The following is a 15047-nucleotide window of genomic DNA, read 5'->3' as shown; positions in this document are numbered from 1 at the left end:
ATCAAATATACTTATGTTCACTTTGCCATCCTTCTTATCCGCCAATCACTTGGGGTAGTTCTGCTTCCAGTGACCAGTCCCTTTGCAGTAGAAGCACTTAGTCTCAGGCTTAGGATCAGACTTGGGCTTCTTCACTTGATCAGCAACTTGCTTGCCGTTCTTCTTCAAGTTCGCCTTCTTCCCTTTGCCCTTTTCTTCAAACTAGTGGTCTTGTCAACCATCAACACTTGATGTTTTTTCTTGGTTTCTACCTTCGTTGATTTCAGCATCACGAAGAGCTTGGGAGTTGTTTCCGTTATCCCTTGCATATCATAGTTCATCACGAAGTTCTACTAACTTGGTAATGGTGACTAGAGAATTCTGTCAATCACTATCTTATCTGGAAGATTAACTCCCACTTGATTCAAGCGATTGTAGTACCCAGACAATCTGAGCACATGCTCACTAATTGAGCGATTCTCCTCCATCTTTTAGCTATAGAACTTGTTGGAGACTTCATATCTCTCAACTCGGGTATTTGCTTGAAATATTAACTTCAACTCCTGGAACATCTCATATGGTTCATGACGTTCAAAACGTCTTTGAAGTCCCGATTCTAAGCTGTTAAGCATGGTGCACTAAACTATCAAGTAGTCATCATATTGAGCTAGCCAAACGTTCATAACGTCTGCATCTACTCCTGCAATAGGCCCGTCACCTAGCGGTGCATCAAGGACATAATTCTTCTGTGCAGCAATGAGGATAAACCTCAGATCATGGATCCAATCCACATCATTGCTACTAACATCTTTCAACACAATTTTCTCTAGGAACATATCAAAATAAACACAGGGAAGCAACAACGCGAGCTATTGATCTACAACACAGATATGCTAATACTACCAGGACTAAGTTCATGATAAATTAAAGTTCAATTAATCATATTACTTAAGAACTCCCACTTAGATATACATCCCTCTAATCCTCTAAGTAATCACGTGATCCAAATCAACTGAACCATGTCCGATCATCACGTGAGATGGAGTAGTTTCGTTGGTGAACATCACTATATTGATCATATCTACTATATGATTCACGCTTGACCTTTCGGTCTCCGTGTTCCGAGGCCATACCTATATATGCTTGGCTCGTCAAGTATAACCTGAGTATTCCGCGTGTGCAACTGTTTTGCACCCGTTGTATTTGAATGTAGAGCCTATCACACCCGATCATCACGTGGTGTCTCAGCACGAAGAACTTTCGCAACGGTGCATACTCAAGGAGAACACTTCTTGATAATTTAGTGAGAGATCATATTATAATGCTACCGTCAATCAAAGCAAGATAAGATGCATAAAAGATAAACATCACATGCAATCAATATAAGTGATATGATATGGCCACCATCATCTTGTGCTTGTGATCTCCATCTTCGAAGCACCGTCATGATCACCATCGTCACCGGCGCGACACCTTGATCTCCATCGTAGCATCGTTGTCGTCTTGCCAATTTTAAGCTTCCATGACTATCGCTACCACTTAGTGATAAAGTAAAGCATTACATCGCGATTGTATTGCATACAATAAAGCGACAACCATATGGCTCCAGCCAGTTGCCGATAACCCGGTTACAAAACACGATCATCTCATATAATAAAATCAGCATCATGTCTTGACCATATCACATCACAACATGCCCTGCAAAAACAAGTTAGACGTCCTCTACTTTGTTTGTTGCAAGTTTTACGTGGCTGCTACGGGCTTAAGCAAGAACCAATCTTACCTACGCATCAAAACCACAACGATAGTTTGTCAAGTTGATGCCGTTTTAACCTTCGCAAGGACCGGGCGTAGCCACGCTCGGTTCAACTAAAGTTGGAGAAACAGTCACCCGCAAGCCACCTATGTGCAAAGCACGTCGGGAGAACCGGTCTCGCGTAAGCATACACGTAATGTCGGTCCGGGCCGCTTCATCCAACAATACCGCCGAACCAAAGTATGACATGCTGGTAGGCAGTATGACTTATATCGCCCACAACTCACTTGTGTTCTACTCGTGCATATATCATCAAACCATAAAACCTAGGCTCGGATGCCACTGTTGGGGAACGTAGTAATTTCAAAACTTTCCTACGCACACGCAAGATCATGGTGATGCATAGCAACGAGAGGGGAGAGTATGATCTACGTACCCTTGTAGATCGATAGCGGAAGCGTTATGACAACGCGGTTGATGTAGTCGTACGTCTTCACGGCCTGACCGATCAAGCACCGAAACTACGGCACCTCCGAGTTTTAGCACACGTTCAGCTCGATGACGATCCCCGGACTCCGATCCAGAAAAGTGTCGGGGAAGAGTTCCGTCAGCACGACGGCGTGGTGACGATCTTGATGTACTACTGTCGCAGGGCTTCTCCTAAGCACCGCTACAATGTTATCGAGGACTATGGTGGCAGGGGGCGCCGCACACGGCTAAGAATATGATCACCTGGATCAACTTGTGTTCATGGGGTGCCCCTTGCCTCAGTATATAAAGGATGGAGGAGGAGGAGGCCGGCCAAGGCAATTGGTGCGGCAAGGATGTGGAGTCCTATTAGGACTCCAAGTCCTAGTAGGAGTCCACCAAGAGGGGAGGAAGGGAGAAGGAAGTGGAGGAGAAGGAGAGGTGGCCGGCCCCCTTTTCCCTAGTCCAATTCGGACTAGAGGGGAGGGGGGCGCAGCAGCCCCTTGGCCCTTTCTCCTCTTCCCACTAAAGCCCATCAAGGCCCATTGCTTCTCCCGTAACTACCCGGTACTCCGAAAAATACCCGAATCACTCGGAACCTTTCCGATGTCCGAATATAGTCGTCCAATATATCGATCTTTACGTCTCGACCATTTCGAGACTCCTCGTCATGTCCCCTATCTCACCCGGGACTTCGAACTCCTTCGGTACATCAAAACTCATAAACTCATAATATAAATGTCATCGAAACCTTAAGCGTGCGGACCCTACGGGTTCGAGAACAATGTAGACATGACCGAGACACGTCTCCGGTCAATAACCAATAGCGGGACCTGGATGCCCATATTGGCTCCTACATATTCTATGAAGATCTTTATCGGTCAGACCGCATAACAACATACGTTGTTCCCTTTATCATCGGTATGTTACTTGCTCGAGATTCGATCGTCGGTATCCAATACCTAGTTCAATCTCGTTACCGGCAAGTCTCTTTACTCGTTCCGTAATACATCTTCTCACAACTAACACATTAGTTGCAATGCTTGCAAGGCTTATGTGATGTGTATTACCGAGAGGGCCCAGAGATACCTCTCCGTCAAACGGAGTGACAAATCCTAATCTTGAAATACGCCAACCCAACATGTACCTTTGGAGACACCTGTAGAGCTCCTTTATAATCACCCAGTTACGTTGTGACGTTTGGTAGCACACAAAGTGTTCCTCTGGTAAACGGGAGTTGCATAATCTCATAGTCATAGGAACATGTATAAGTCATGAAGAAAGCAATAGCAACATACTAAACGATCGGGTGCTAAGCTAATGGAATGGGTCATATCAGATCATTCAACTAATGATGTGATCCCATTAATCAAATAACAACTCTTTGTCCATGGTTAGGAAACACAACCATCTTTGATTAACGAGCTAGTCAAGTAGAGGCATACTAGGGACACTCTGTTTGTCTATTTATTCACACATGTATTATGTTTCCCGTTAATACAATTCTAGCATGAATAATAAACATTTATCATGATATAAGGAAATAAATAATAACTTTATTATTGCCTCTAGGGCATATTTCCTTCATTGCCAGTGGAGGGGAGACGTGGGGAGTTGCCTCGAAAACTCAAACGTCCTGCCCTTTGGCCCTCGAAAAATCTAGAGGGGAGACGTTGGCCCTTTGGTTTGTCCTGTTTCTGAAACAAAACAAAAAAATAACAGCCATATTTTTCTCTAAAATTAATGATCACTACAACCATATCAAGAGATCAAAAATGGCACCAAAACAGTCACTGCAGCCATCCAAAATGGCACCAAAACAGCACCAAAACAACATCAGCCAAACAGCAAAAAATGCCACCAAAATTGCACCGAAGTATCAGCCAAAATGGCACCAGAGTTTTAATGCATTGTATCTTCGCCATCAGCCAAAATGGCACCAGATTTTGCATTGTATCTTCACCATCTGCCTCTTCATCACCAAAGTCTCATGCATTTTGCTACCTGGAGAGAATTGTAGTAGAAAAAATACATCAGATCACATCAGGATCTCCCGCCCCGTAACATATGATTTCTTAGATTTTGATCGTTCTATTTTTTCTAACATTCCGTGTTCTGTGTAGTGAGATAGACACAACGCTACAAATGCAGGCTGACAACGCCCGCGATTTCATGACCATCACGACAGACGGCGGCTTCATCCACGCTCCGGTCCCATGAGTCGAGTCGAAAGTAGTGATGCTATATGTAGTTCTGAAACATTGATTGGCTCATGTTGTAATTAAACTTTAATGAATTGTATGTCTCTTTGGTTTGGACGGTCGTTCAACTTAGATGTGATCGATGCTATTTATTAGTAGGACCATGAATCGTGCTATTAATGTCTTGCTTTTCTCTTTCAATCCTTTTGTTGCATACTTATATATTGCTTATGTATTGTCTATTGTTTGGCTTGTGCATAGAGATGCTGTCGTATGTCGTGTACAAGGGTAAGATTCCCGGAGTCTACGACGACTGGGAGGAGTGTCGGAGACAGGTTCACCGTTTCAGCGGTAACAGTTACAAAGGGTACACCACTAGGGCGGAGGCGGAATCTAGATACGCCCGCTATCTAGCGGGAGAGACGAGGGAGCGTTGGAGGAACCGGATGAAGACCAGTTTCATCGCGATGATGCTCATCGTGATGACTGCAACTCTCTTCTATGTGATGGTAGTTTAGATGATCGATATCGACTTGTAATGTGAAGACAAACTCGCTACTCGCGGTCTCGAGACTTGTAATGTTCTATCTTTGTTCGGTCTTTTGAATTCGGAGACTAATATGATGAATTGTATTTGGAGACTAATCTTCTTTTGTATTTGATGAATGTGCTGTTGCTGTGTGCTGCTGTATATATTCTGTCCAATAATATATTTTGTAACCTGTGAAAATATCAGAAATGTGCATTTTTAAAACCACCTCCAAATCACCTCAGTTTTGGCACACATGATCTCTTCCACAAACAAAACTAGGTTTCCAAGTTTTTGTATTTTTTTGAATTTTTTTGAATTTATAATGCCCTCTAGACTGACTGCTGAAAACATCGGTCTATGCCTCAAGGGGGCATTGTAAAATAATTTTTTTCAAAACTTTCATTCATACACATGTTTGGCACATGTGGGTCACCATGTACAAGAAAATTTGGGTGATTTGTAGGTGGTGCAAAAATTCACCTTTTTTCAAAAACTGGCTTAAGTTTAGACCGAATGGTCCCTCCGGAATGCGGGCATTTTTTCGACCACCTCCAAATCACCTCAGTTTTGGCACACATAATCTCTTCCACAAACAAAACTAGGTTTCCAAGTTTTTGTATTTTTCTGAAATTTTTTTAAATTATAATGCCCTCTAGATTGACTGCAGAAAACATCGGTCTATGCCTCAAGGGGGCATTGTAAAATAATTTTTTCAAAACTTTATTTCATACACATGTTTGGCACATGTGGGTTACCATGTACAAAAAAATTTGGGTGATTTGGAGGTGGTGGAAAAATTCACCTTTTTTCAAAAACTGGCTTAAGTTTAGACCGAATGGTCCCTCCGGAATGCGGGAATTTTTTTGACCACCTCCAAATCACCTCAGTTTTGGCACACATGATCTCTTCCACAAACAAAACTAGGTTTCCAAGTTTTTGTATTTTTTTTAATCTTTTTTGAATTTATAATGCCCTCTAGACTAACTGCTGAAAACATCGGTCTATGCCTTAAGGGGGCATTGTAAAATAATTTTTTTCAAAATTTTATTTCATACACATGTTTGGCACATGTGGGTCACCATGTACAAGAAAATTTGGGTGATTTGGAGGTGGTGGAAAAATTCACCTTTTTTCAAAAACTGGCTTAAGTTAGACCAAATGGTCCCTCGAGATCCTACACAGAAGAATACAATAAATCACATGGACATCAATTATGAGTAAAACACATGCAAAGAAAATATGAACATATTTCGTACCTCTAGCAATTTAGCGCATTTACGTCGATTGTGACCTGGTTTCTTGCAATAGCCATAGATATTCTGTGATCTTGACTTCTTTGTCTTTGCCTGCAGCCTTTTATTCTGTGCACCTCGTCCTGGCACATGCACGGGATCCAGAACCTTATCAACTTTCTGCGAGTGCGGCATCAACGGGCCAAACCTAATGCTGTTATGCTGAGCATTAGTTGACTCCTTGCTGTCAGCTTGTTCAAAACTTGATTGCTTGCCATGATGTTGTGCTTGCAAAAGCATCTTTAGACGGTGATAGTCCTCATCAGAGTGGCATGCCTTGAAACTTGCGGCGTGACTACAATTCTGCAACTCGCGGTACCTCTACAGGCTTACCGAATAGTCATACATCTGGTTTTTCTGGTAGGTGCGTATGCACATTTTGCATTCATAGTCCACCTAGTGGGAACGCAACAACCGGGCAGAATTGTTTGTTTTAAAATCCCCAATATGTAAAAAATGTGGGAACATGGTGTGCCTGCGCATTCCAGCTTACGGCAAGAACAACTAAACCTGTGCAAAAGACCTCATTGCTCTTCAATGCGCACTCCAAACTTTTTATCCATTCTTTCCTTCTTGGACACAACATAAGTGGAATCTTCTGATCCATCTAGTATCTCTCTGATCTGACATTTGCTGACAGCATCTATGCTCCATAAGACCATCTTAAAGACACTAGGTGTGAAAACTATTGCGGCGTGTTTCTCAAGCGGCGAAGCATTTTCCTCTGTAAATGGAATGGACTGCAAGGCTTCGACGTCATGGAGAGCTTTGTTAATCCGTCGCGACGCAAGGCAACGCTCATAGTGCTCTAGCATTTCAAACAACGACATCTTACCCTCAAGATGCGTATGTAGCACAGAGTTCAAGCTCTCACTCCTCTGATTGCTGCTCAATCCTAGGAAACAACGCCCCTCAAGATATGGAGCACACCACAACTTTCTCATCTGATACATCTGGTGCAGCCAAGACTCCTCACTGGTTACTTTATTCCGTTGTAAGAATTGTATCCATTTTATCTCATGCTCTTCAATGGAAGAAGTATCATAAATGAAAGATCTGAATTCCTCCTTTACGTCGTCATCATGCAGATGGCGTACAATGTTCTGCTGAATGTGCCATATACATAGTCTATGGTTTGAGTCTGGCCAGACCACCCTTATTGCTCTCTGCATTGCAAGGTCCCCATCTGTGATCACAGATATCGGATGCTTCTGTGCCATGCAATCAGAAAAGGTCCGCAACATCCACTCGTATGCCTGGCTTGTTTCATGAGAAATTATACCACGGCCAAAAATAACAGTGTTGCGGTGGTGATTCAACCCGACAAACGGCACGAATGGCAGACTGTATTTGTTGGTTCTGTATGTGCTATCAAAAACAATGACGTCTCCAAAAGCCTCGTAGTCAAGTCGCGATTGACTATCAGCCCAGAACAGTCCCTTCAGATGGCCATGCTCGTCTACCAAGTACTTGAAGAAAAAATCCACATCTCGCTCTCGCCTCGCCATCATGTGCATGATCACCGTATTAGCATCACCGGCACTGATTGTCTCCTGCTTATTAGCATGGCAGAAATTATAAATGTCCCTCTTTATGCATCCAACCTTATCAAATCCACCGTATTGAAAGCACAAAATATCCATAATACGGTATTTGCGGATCCCACATTTTTCCATGTCCGCAATGTCCGCTTTCTGCTCATCGCTAATTCGTCTGTGCGAACGCAGCAGACAAGAAAGATCCCGTGGGGCTAGAGGACGGCTGTGCTCATCGATGAAATCTTTGACAAACCACCGACCGGTTTCCTTCTGTCTTGTAATGACCAATTTAGCATTACACCCAACACGAGTTAAACTTCGTGGCCTCCTCTTTCTATCTTCCATCTTTCTTTTCATGTGCTTCTCTTCGCGAAACCCTTGACGACTACACACAATTTTCCTTAAAATTATGTATTTGTTGGATCCATCCCAGTCAACGTAGCTTTTCCTCACACTAAAACCTTTTTCAAGAGCATATTTGTTATAGAATTCATAGCCTTCAGCCTCACTATCAAACATCTTGCTGACAACATTTAGATACTCGAACATACTCTCATCACTTGCATACGCCATGTCTTCCTGCATATGACATGTGAGGGAAGCCAATCATCAACATCTTTCTGTTTATCAATGTTGAAGGTGTAAAATAGCTCATACGCAAAGACAAGTGCATGGAAAAGACTTTGCTGGTTTGACATGTGAGGGAAACCAATCATCAACGTCCAACAAGTAGTATCTCATCTTCCTTTAAACTATATTTCATGCACTATGCAAACCTAAACTGATGATGACTTTAATAAACTAAATTAAGTGAACTATGGAACCAGTATCTCATCTTCCTTTAGTATATCTCATCACAAACGTTAAGTAAGTCACTTTTTTTCTGCGGTACCAAAGGAAGTAAGCAATGCGCTCAACATCTTACTTAAACAAACATGATGCGATTAGCTCAAGAGAAACTATGCCACAATGAAGCTTTCCGTTCGTTGTTCTAGTCCGTACCCGGATCTTGTGGGGTTGAGGTTGTACAGCATGCACGGTGGAGGGGCGCAACGGCCAAGAGAACGAGCAGAACGCCAAGCCGAATTCGTACCTTAAGAATGGTACGCGCGAAGAGATGGGATCGCCCGCCGCGGTCGCCGCCGATTCAGCCGGCGCAGATCCGGCCTTCTTCTTCTTCGGTGATGGCGTGGGGGCTGGGATTGGTTGGGTGGAGGACGAGGACGATGAATTTATTCCTCTCGCCGGACAGGTCGAGGACGGAGAAGGTCAGGAGCGGCGAGCGGCGACGAATATATCGGAGGAGGATTCTGAACTGGATCGAGTAGACATGGATCTGGTCCTCAGGTGATCGGTTCAAGAAAAGATATTTCCCCCTGGACCATTATGCCCTTATCGCAATTAACATATTAAATTTAATCAATTAAAATTCCCCACAAGATCTGACGGCTAATAAAAAACAGACGTGATCAGACATGTAAGTACTGCTAAATACTCCGAGTACTAACCCAATCACCGTAAAACAGCTCAAACTTTTATGGTTCCTTCTCACCGGCAAAGTCTGAATGAGGGAAAGACTCCATGTGAGTTAGCTCAGCAAAGGCCTTCTCTGACTATGCCAATTGGAAGAGCTCATGGAGATGATCAACCGAAGAACGTCTCTAACTGACTGGCCAACATTCACCTAATTTGCTCTATATCAATTTGTCCAACCAAAAGCAGGTGGACTCTCCAGAATGCATTGAACATGCATGAGGCGACATGGATGGTATATGTGGCCACGTGGGGCAATGAAATGAGTCACTAACTGATTAAATAATTACTATGCAAAGGCTGCTGGCTCCCCGGCTGTCCTATAAATACCCGCAGAACTAACCAACAAAGATGCATCAAGCAAGAGTACCTTCAAACACAACTGTTAAAACATCTGTCCATTACCGATCAGTTCCACAAATTGCCCTGACCAGCTCATGCAAATATGGATCTTGGTACTCTGGTTATCATGGCCACCATGCCAGAGTTTTTTCCCTTTAAAAAAAATAAAAGAGTGCTACTGTCCCAGAAGCAACGGGGGCGACATCATGTGCCTCCGTCTCGGAGCTACTCATGTCATTGTTGTGGCATGCCCACATATAGCCTCTGAGGGCATCTCCAGCCGTTCGGCCTCCCAGGACGCCTAAATAGAGCGGCCTGGGGGCGTGCCGGCGCTAGTTCGGCTCCTGGGGGCGACCTAACGCCCAGTCACGCCCCCATGCGTCGGCCCCAGGATGCAGGAAATTTAAACCTGGTCGTTCCCGCTCACAAAAGATGCCGCAAATTCGGCGATCGGACGTAGTCTGGCGTTACAAAAAACAGAGTTCGCGTGCGCAATGATTCACTCGGCGGGGTCGGTTCCAGGCGTTGGCGGAGTCGGCGTGCGCGGGCTCGGCGGTGTCGGAGCTGCTTCGGTGCTGGGCTGTGTCGCCGCGGCTTCGGCAGTGCTGGGCGGCGACGTAGAGGCGTCGTTTGGGATTGGCGTCCGGGTGGTCGTGGGCGTCGTGGGCGTCGTCGGCGTTGCCGTCGGCAGCTCGTTCAGGATGAGGCCGCGCCGCACCAGGTACCACGCCTTGAGCTTCTCGTCATTGCTCTGGAGTATGTCCGCCCCGCCCATCAGAAAAGCCATGTCGGTGTTCCTCTTCTTCGCGGCGACGTTCGTCCGGAGCAGGTCGAGTTTGATGGCGTTGTTCTTCATCAGCGACGACCACCGCGCCTCGGTCTTCTCTTCGCGCAGGACGGCCCGGGAATGCGCGTCGGTGAGGCAATGCTCGATGGACTCCTGCACTCGCGCGGTTGCCGCGTCGGCGTTTTTCCCCTTCTTCGCCAACTTGTGGCCGTCCGGCCGCCCCTCTGACGCGCCCGGAGTCGGCGCGTCCGGCTTGTATGTCTCCTTGGCCTTGTCGAGGGCATGCCGGACTTCCGCCCACTTCTCGCACTTGTCAATGCGCTTGTAGACGTGGAGGTGCTTGAAGTCAGCGTCTTGGTTGTCGCCCCGAAACATGGCGAACATACGTAGCAGCTGATCCTCAACGCTGGCGCCGCTCTCCGGGCGAGCCGCGACCTCCTCGACGATTCCATGCCATTTGTTGCACGCCAACTGGACACGGCCCCAATGGTTCGCCATCGCCTTGGAGCCGCGCTGCATGTAGACGCCTTTGAAGTAGGGGTCGACGAGCTTCCGTTCGTTGAACTCGGCCTTGATGCGGTCCCAGTACGTCTCCAAGCTCTGGTTCGCGTCGGTGGTCGGGTCGAGGCAGACGACTTTCCATGCTTTGGCGAGGCATTCCTCCTCCTTGGACGTCCACTTGATGCGCGGTTCGCCTGACCTGGCCGCCAGCTTCTTCTTCTTCTGGCGCCCCTTCGCCAGAACAGGAGTCGGCTCATCCTCCTCCTCCTCCTCCTCCTCCTCCTTGGGTTCCTGCGCGTCCTCGCCGTAGACGTAGCCGAGCTCGGCCTCCATGTCGCCGCTGAGATCCACTACCTCGTTCTGGGTGGCGAACCCGGGAGAGGCGGCGGCCGCGGTCGATTCTGTCGCGATGATGTCGTCCATGTCGGCTCCCGTGTCGTCGGCGTCGCCAAGGTGCGAGAAGGGCAGAGGTCCATGGTAGAGGTGAGGCGTCGGCGTGGACGCGTAGGAGGCGGGCGGCGAGTAGTTGTATGGAGGGTACTGCACGCCGATGAAGGCGGGCGAGGGCATGCGCGTAGCGGGGTGACCATGACGGGAGGTCACGTTCGGGTTGAACCCACCGTGCGCGTCGCCGTCGGCGTAGTCGGGCGACGATGAACCCCATGGAGATCCGGCGCCTTGCTGTCCCCAGGGCGCGTACTGGGCGTGGCTGACGACGGGTGGATTCATCCCCGCTTGGTCGACCGATGAGGAAGACGCCGCCAAGCGCGCCGCGTTGTCGCGGGCCTTCTTGACGATGGCCCTGTTCCGCCTGTCGGCGGTAACTGCTTCGCGCCGCTGAACTTCCACCCTCCACTCGGCGTTCGACATGCCCGGCGGCTTCGATGGCGGCGCCCTCGGCTTCCTCTACTTCGGCTGGACCACGGCGCCAGTCGCGTTTGCCGCCGCGCGCGGCATGGTGTACTTCTTCGGCGGCATGGCGGCGACTGGAAGGCGAGTGGGAGGGGGTTTGGCGGGAGAAAGGGGGAGAATGGCGGGAGGAAGGCGAGCGAGCGGGAGAGATGCGAGGGAAAAGCGTCAACAAACGGCGGGAAAAGGCCCTCGAGTCGCCTCCAGGGCGGGCCCACGCGCCTTTTTCGCTTGCGCCGGCTCCCCAAGCGCCCCTCGGGGCGCCGGGTTCGGCCTGGGTCCGCCGGCACCAGTTTTGGCCCGAGCCGGCGAAAAACGGCCTTCTGGGGGCACGACTGGGGCCTTTTTTTTGCGCCGGCGCGGCAAAATCGCCTAGAGAGGCCCTGTTGGGGGCGCGGCTGGAGATGCCCTGAGATACTATGAAAAAAAAGAGAAGTTCACATTTCAACCTTAAACTAACCACTCAGTTTGACTTACAACCCTGAACTATGAAACCGGTTGAAATACACCCCAAACTAACTATGAGATCCAAAACTCAACCCTGGTCTTGGTTTTGTGTCGGTCAAGCTGTTTTGACCAAAGTCAACGCTGACTGGACTGCTGACTAGGCACCTAGGAAACTCTAAAAAAACTTCTCTCTCACTCCTATCTCTCTCTTTCTCCGCCGCAGCAGCGCCGCCAACTTGAAGCAGCTCGGGGGCGAGGTCAACGGCGTCGGCGCCCTTCAGCCAGCACCGGACGACAGGCTTGTCCGGATCTTCGAGGTCCATCCGAGGAGATCCCCTTCATGAGGGTTCGCCGGAGTTGACGAAGATGACAGGGCAGTGCAGTTCTCATCGGGATCGGTGTTTCCTTGGTCGTCTTCTTTCTTGGGATGCCGCGGGAGGTTCGTAGTGGCGAGGCACCCGTACAATCATGGTCGGAGGCACCGGTTTCCATCTCCTCAGGGGGCAATCTCTCGCTGGAGTTGACGCAGTGAGGCTGCGGCAGAGAGCATAGTATCCTCCCGGTCGTCATCTTCGGCGGCCCGGAACGGCTGTTCCAGCTAGAGGCTGCGGTTGGTGTTTTGTTCTTGTTTTTTTATTTCCTGGGTGCCTAGTCAGCAGTCCAGTCAGCGTTGACTTCGGTCAAAAACGCTTCATAGACACAAAACTAAGACCAAGGTTGTGTTTTGGACCTCGTGGTTAGTTCAGGGTGTATTTCGACCGGTTTCAAAGTTCAGGGTTGTAAATCAAACCGAGTAATTAGTTCGAGGATGAAATGTGGACTTCTCTCACGAAAAAATGATGAAGTTTTTGCCTCCCATCCAACCACCTTCGCCTCGGACTTATTCAGCTTCGGATACAAGGGCTCCATCTTCTCACGACACGTAGAGCAGTGGAAGAAGATGAGGCGTGTCCTCACCGCTGAGATCCTTGCCCCGTCCATGGAGCGAAAGCTGCACCACCTCCGGAAACAGGAGTACAACCACCTTGTGAGGTATATTAATAAAAATCGTTGCAGTAACATGGCATGTCCAAGCAACATTTTCTCAACATCCGTTATGTAACCCAACACTTTGTTGGTAACATGATAAGAAGGCTTGCGTTCAGTAAAAGATACTTTAGGGACCTACCAGCTTCATCCACTAGTGGGCCTGGACATGATGAGGTGGCACATGTTGCCGCTCTCTTCACGGCCATCAACCATCTCTACAACTTCTGTGTGTCCGACTACTTCCCAGCCCTCATAGGCCTTGACCTAGATGGCCATGATAAGGTTTCCAAGGACGCCTTGCAAACACTCAACCGGTTGCATGATCCCATTATAGTGGTGCGGATCCGCGAAAGGTCATCCACTCTTGAGAACTTTGGGGAAAAGAAAGAGGCCAGAAGCTTTTACGATGTCCTGGTACATCTTAAAGATGTAGAGGGACCTACAATATATTAGAGCACAAATAGCGGTTAGTATGTCATCTTAACCTCAATATAAATTTCATTCATTATTCTTCGATCCATATTACATGTATTGACCTTTTTCTCTTACGTTGTACTGATTACTTTATTTATTCTCACATCTATGGGTGTAGAAAATGATGTTTGCAGCAGTCGATAACCCATCTAATGTGGTTGAGTGGGCACTCGCTGAGATGATGAACCTGCTAGAGGCCATGTGATACGTCCATTTTGCATCATGTTTTTTTACTATTATTTAGAGTGTTTTTAATCATTGTAGCACTTTGTGGAGCAATTCTGATACCTTTTCTCTCTTTATATGCAAAGTTTACATGAAGAGTGGGATTGTTGGCAGTTGGAATTCTGGACCTGAAAAAGGTACGTCAGAGATACCTATTCTGCACATCTTCAAAGAAAAGTTATTGGATAAAAGAAGAACCAGAGGGGGCCACCCAGGTGCCCACTAGGCACCAGGTGCGCCTACCCCCCCCCCCCCCCCCCCCCCCCCCCGCGCCCTGTTGGGTAGTGGGGCCCCTGGCTAGCCTCCGGTGCCCATCTTCTGGTATATAAGCCCATTTTCCCTAGAAAAAAAGATGAGGACTTTCGGGACGGAGCGCCGCCGTCTCGAGGCGGAACTTGGGCAGGAGGACTTTTGCTCTGCGTCGGCGGCGGCATAGCGGCGAGGCGGGCACACTCCTCTTCCTCCTCCTCCTCAAGCCACAACACTTCATCGTCGCGGCGCAGCTGTTGTTACCGGCGCATCTATCGCTCGTCGTCGGCCCCCTCCTCGGTGAGCCAATGCGCTTTGCATTGCTCAAGGTGGGCCGCCTCCTCTTCCGACGTGGAGGCGTACTAGCAGGGAGGCGTGCTCAACCACTCACGGAGCTTGCTGGTCCATGAATAGGACTCCTCGCGCCAAGTGGGGGCGGCAGTGACCGCTTCCGCGTGGGCGTTGGCTCGCGCTCCGGCTCCGGCTCCGGGTCGGCCTTGGGATCGGCGAGGGGCGGCGGTGGCGACACGAACAGGAGCACATGGACAGATACTCCCGCCACAGACAAAGCAAGGGTGTGCTCTAGCCCATCCCAACTGGCATCCTCCTTGAGTCGGCTCGCCTCCGGCGTGTGCTGCAGGGCCTCCTCGAGGGCGGCTTGGTACTCCGCCTCCTCATCCCCCGGCAATACCTGTGGGGGTGGCGGTGCAGGTCATGGTCGATGTGGATGCCGCAGCGGCGCTCCTATCGTGCTCTAGCGTAAACCAGCGTCCCAGCTGGGGGAG

At 48.4% G+C, this 15047-nt stretch overlaps 2 pseudogenes; one reads left to right on the top strand and one right to left on the bottom strand.

Moving 5' to 3' along the window:
* Nucleotides 1-7207: 7207 nt before the first annotated feature.
* LOC147982876 (protein FAR1-RELATED SEQUENCE 5-like) lies at nucleotides 7208-8351 on the bottom strand (annotated as a pseudogene).
* A 1393-nt stretch (nucleotides 8352-9744) lies between these two features.
* Nucleotides 9745-13993, top strand: LOC125534735 (tyrosine N-monooxygenase-like; annotated as a pseudogene).
* The last annotated feature ends 1054 nt before the right edge of the window (nucleotides 13994-15047 follow it).

Source organism: Triticum urartu, chromosome 2A, assembly GCF_056163025.1.
Source record: "Triticum urartu cultivar PI428250 chromosome 2A, HENAU_Tu73, whole genome shotgun sequence".
In the NCBI taxonomy this organism is placed as follows: Eukaryota; Viridiplantae; Streptophyta; class Magnoliopsida; order Poales; family Poaceae; genus Triticum; species Triticum urartu.
Note: the sequence above shows the minus strand (reverse complement) of the source record. Positions and strands in the feature narration are given on the sequence as shown.